We start from the raw sequence: 5,411 nt of genomic DNA on the forward strand, positions 1-5,411 counted from the left end.
ATTTTGATAAACTTAGGCGAGCACGAGGCCGCAGCTAAGCCTCCGAGTGGAAGGCTGGCTTACCACTCGGTAGGATTTTCACAACTTAGGCGAGTGCTTGGACTGCAGCTAAGCCCCCGAGTGGAAGGCTGGCTTACCACTCGGTAGGATTTTGATAAACTTAGGCGAGTCCTTGGACTGCAGCTAAGCCTCCGAGTGGAAGGCTGGCTTACCACTCGGTAGGAGTTTCACAACTTAGGCGAGTGCTTGGACTGCAGCTAAGCCCCCGAGTGGAAGGCTGGCTTACCACTCGGTAGGATTTTGATAAACTTAGGCGAAACGAATTCGCAGCTAAGCCTCCGAGTGAGAGTCTGGCTCACCACTCGGTAGGATTTTTACAAACTTAGGCGAAACGGATTCGCAGCTAAGTCACCCATTGAGGGGGAGTTTTTATGTGGACAAAAATAAAAAGTGATGACACTATTATTTCTAAACCCATGAACTACAGAAGTACTTTATTGCAACTCATCCGAGTGATAAAACTTAAGTGTAAAATGGGCGGAGTAGCTCCGCGTTCCAAGCTCGGGGCTCGTCGATATTATGCTCGACGTTGTAAAGACGGTACGCCCCGTTGTGGAGAACCTTGGTGACGATGAAGGGGCCTTCCCAAGAAGGAGCAAGCTTGTGTGGTTTGTGCTGATCCACTCGGAGAACCAAATCCCCTTCCTGGAAGGCTCGACCTCTCACATTTCGGGCGTGGAAACGGCGCAGATCTTGTTGGTAGATGGTCGACCGGATCAGAGCCATCTCCCTTTCTTTCTCTAAAAGGTCGACTGCGTCCTGCCGCGCTTGTTCAGCTTCTGCTTCGTCGTAGATTTCGACTCGAGGGGCATTGTGGAGAAGATCACTCGGCAAGACTGCTTCGGCTCCATAGACCAAGAAGAATGGAGTTCTTCCGGTCGACCGATTGGGCGTGGTCCGCAGTCCCCAGAGTACAGATGGAAGTTCGTCGACCCAAGCTCCAGCCGCGTGTTTGAGATCACGCATCAGTCGCGGCTTCAGTCCCTTGAGAATCAGTCCATTAGCTCGCTCTGCTTGTCCATTCGACTGCGGATGGGCGACTGATGCGTAGTCGACCCGTGTGCCCTGGGAGTTGCAGAAGGTTCTGAATTCTTCTGAGTCAAAGTTCGACCCATTATCCGTAATGATGCTGTGCGGGACTCCATATCTGAATATTAGTTCCCTGATGAAGCTAACAGCAGTACCGGTGTCGAGGCTCTTGATTGGTTTAGCCTCGATCCACTTGGTGAACTTGTCGACTGCCACCAGTACATGCGTGAAGCCACTTCGTCCTGTTCTCAAAGGGCCGACCATGTCCAGCCCCCAAACTGCAAAAGGCCAGACGAGTGGGATGGTCTTCAAAGCTGACGCAGGCTTGTGCGACATATTCGAGTAGAACTGACATCCCTCGCACTTATCCACTATCTCCTTTGCCATCTCATTCGCCTTGGGCCAGTAAAATCCGGCTCGGTATGCTTTGGCCACGATGGTCCGAGAGGACGCATGATGACCACAGGTCCCCGAGTGAATATCATTGAGGATGAGTCGACCTTCTTCTGGCGTTATGCACTTCTGGCCGACTCCAGTCGCACTTTCTCTGTATAATTGTCCTTTGATTACGGTAAAGGCCTTAGATCGACGGACGATCTGTCGAGCCTCTTCCTCATCCTCCGGAAGCTCTTTCCTCAAGATATATGCGACATACGGAATCGTCCAGTCGGGAATGACCACCAAAACCTCCATGATCAAGTCGACCACTGCTGGGACTTCCACTTCAGTCGGATCTGTGGCGCTCTTAGGCTGCGGAGTTTCTTCGGTGAAAGGGTCTTCTTTGACTGACGGAGTATGTATATGCTCCAAGAACACACCACTCGGAATGGTTTCTCTCTTGGAACCTATCTTTGCTAGGTCATCAGCTGCTTGATTCTTCAGTCGGGGTATATGATGGAGCTCCAACCCCTCGAACTTTTTCTCCAGCTTCCTCACTGCACTGCAGTATCCAGTCATGGCTGGGCTTCTCACGTCCCACTCTTTCATCACCTGATTGACCACTAAATCCGAGTCGCCATAGACCATTAGGCGACGGACGCCGAGTGAAATGGCCATGCGCAACCCATATAGGAGGGCCTCATATTCTGCCTCATTGTTGGAGGAATCAAAGTGAATCTGGAGCACATATCTGAGCTTATCTCCTCTGGGGGAAACCAGGACAACCCCAGCACCGGAACCATTCAACATCTTAGAACCATCGAAAAACATGGTCCAATGCTCCGAGTGAACTTCAGTCGGCTGCTGCTGTTCGATCCACTCGGCGAGGAAATCTGCTATTGCCTGGGACTTAATGGCTTTCTTTGCCTCAAACTTGATATCAAGGGGAAGAAGTTCAATCGCCCATTTGGCCACTCGACCAGTTGCATCTCTGTTGTGCAAAATCTCTGATAGTGGAGCGTCGCTGACGACTGTGATTGAATGGTCAGAGAAATAATGAGCAACCTTCTTTGTGGTCATGTATATTCCATACACAAGCTTCTGATAATGAGGATATCTCTGCTTGGATGGAGTCAAGACTTCAGACAAATAATACACTGGGCGCTGAACTTTGAGAGCTTTTCCTTCTTCTTCCTGCTCGACCGTTAGCACAGTACTGACGACTTGTCCTGTGGCTGTGATGTAGAGCAACAGAGGCTCTTTGCTGATTGGAGCAGCAAGCACCGGCTGGGTGGAGAGCAGAGCTTTTAGCTCGGCAAACGCTGCATCAGCTTCTGGAGTCCACTCGAACTTGTCAGCCTTCTTCATCAGTCGGTAAAGAGGCAATGCCTTTTCACCGAGTCGTGAGATGAATCGACTTAATGCGGCCAAGCATCCAGTAAGCTTCTGGACATCGTGCACTCGCACAGGGCGTTTCATTCGGAGAATAGTGCCAATCTTTTCTGGGTTGGCGTCGATTCCCCGTTCGGAAACGAGAAAACCGAGTAACTTGCCACCAGGAACTCCAAATGTGCACTTTGATGGATTGAGCTTGATATCATACCTTCTGAGGTTGGCAAATGTTTCGGCGAGGTCAGCGAGCAGGTCGGAACCTTTTCGTGACTTGACAACAATATCATCCATATAAGCTTCCACATTCCGACTGATTTGAGTGAGTAGACACTTCTGGATCATTCGCATAAATGTGGCTCCGGAATTCTTGAGGCCGAATGGCATGGTGATATAGCAGAAGCACCCGAATGGAGTGATGAAAGCTGTTTTTACTTCATCGGGCCCATACAGACGGATCTGGTGGTACCCGGAGTAAGCATCTAAAAAAGACAACCTCTCGCATCCCGCGGTCGAGTCAACAATTTGATCTATGCGAGGGAGAGGAAAGTGATCTTTCGGGCAGGCCCGGTTGATGTGCTTGAAATCAATGCACATTCGGAGCGATTTGTCCTTCTTAGGAACCATGACGACATTAGCGAGCCACTCGGAGTGGAATATCTCTCGGATAAATCCTGCCGCCAGCAGTCGAGCCACTTCTTCACCGATGGCCTTTCTCTTCTGGACGGCGGACCGCCGAAGATGCTCTTTGACTGGTTTTGCAGACTTGTCGACTCTTAGGCGATGCTCAGCCAGTCCCCTGGGAACACCTGGCATGTCAGCGGGCTTCCATGCAAAAATGTCCCAGTTCTCACGGAGGAACTGGATGAGCGCTTCTTCCTATTTTGGGTCGAGTGTTGTGGAGATGCGGGTCGGAGCTGCTTCGGGGTCGGTCGGGTGAATGTGAACAGGTTTCGTCTCACCGGACGACTGGAATGCAGATTCTGTGGCGGGCTTCTTGGATCGCAGCAGGTCACTCGGATCTGCGTTTTGCTTGTATTCTTCGAACTCGACCGCTGTCACTTGGGAATCGGCAATCTTGGAGCCCTTCTGAAAGCACTCCTCCGCCTTTTTCCTATCGCCGGTGACAATGATCACACCTTTGGGACCGGGCATCTTCAATTTGAGGTACACGTAACATGGTCGAGCCATGAACCGTGCATAGGCTGGTCTCCCCAAAATGGCATGATATGCACTTTGAAAATCCACGACCTCAAACGTCAACTTTTCTTTGCGAAAGTGCTTTGAATCGCCAAACACTACGTCCAAAGCTATCTGGCCGAGTGACTCGGCCTTCTTCCCTGGTATAACTCCATGGAAGCTCATGTTACTAGTGCTCAGTCGGGACATCGGAATGCCCATACCTTTCAACGTGTCTGCATATAACAGATTCAGCCCACTTCCACCGTCCATCAGCACCTTTGTCAGTCGAGTGCCTTCGACAACTGGATCGACCACCAAAGCTTGCCTCCCAGGGGTGGCAATATGAGTCGGGTGATCAGATTGGTCGAATGTGATGGGTGTTTGGGACCACTTCAGATAATTTGCCTTTGCTGGGGCAACCATGTTAACCTCTCGGTTAATCACTTTCAGTCGACTTCTGCTTTCCACATCTGCGAAGATCATCAGAGTGGAGTTGATATGCGGATATCCTCCCTCACTGTCCTCTTTGTCTTCGGCTTTGTCCGACTCCTTCTCCTTGTCCTTAGACTGTTTCCCCTAAAACTGCTGGATCAGGAGTCAACATTGGCGAGTGGTGTGCTTTGGGTAAATGATATTCCCCTCTTCATCTTTCTTCGTGTGGATGTGACACGGCATATCCATCACGTCGTTCCCTTCTTTATCCTTTACCTTCTTGGGGTTCCAGGATCCTTTTGGTTTCCCCTTAGACTTTCCTTGAGTCACGGCCAGAGCCTCTCCAGGAGCTGCCGGTTCAGCCTTCCGCTTCTGTTTCCGACTGGTGTTTCCTTTTTCCGACTGACTCGGCTTGTGCTTGCCGCTTCGGAGTCGGTCTTCCTCTTCGCCGTTGGCGTACTTGGTAGCAATCTCCATCATCCGACTCAAGGTCATGTCACCGGTTCGACCAAATTTCAAACTCAGTTCTCTGTTCTTGACACCATCTTTGAAGGCGCATACTGCCTGATGGTCAGAGACATTTTCCACAGTGTGGTGCAAAGTGATCCACCTCTGAATATACTCTCTGAGAGTCTCATTGGTTTTCTGCACGCAGACTTGCAACTCTGTCAATCCCGCTGGTCGCTTGCAAGTCCCTTCAAACGTTCTGACGAACACTCGGGACAGATCTTCCCAAGTGTAAATGCTGCTAGGAGGCAATTGAGTCAACCATGCCCTGGCAGAACCTTCCAACATGAGGGGCAAATGCTTCATGGCCACTTCGTCGTTCCCACCACCGATCTGAACTGCCACTCGGTAGTCTTCAAGCCAAGTTTCAGGCTTAGACTCACCAGTGAACTTGCTGACTCCTGTTGCCAGCCTGAAATTGGGGGGGATAACAG

Source organism: Triticum aestivum, chromosome 5A (genome assembly GCF_018294505.1).
Source record: "Triticum aestivum cultivar Chinese Spring chromosome 5A, IWGSC CS RefSeq v2.1, whole genome shotgun sequence".
Classification (NCBI taxonomy): domain Eukaryota; kingdom Viridiplantae; phylum Streptophyta; class Magnoliopsida; order Poales; family Poaceae; genus Triticum; species Triticum aestivum.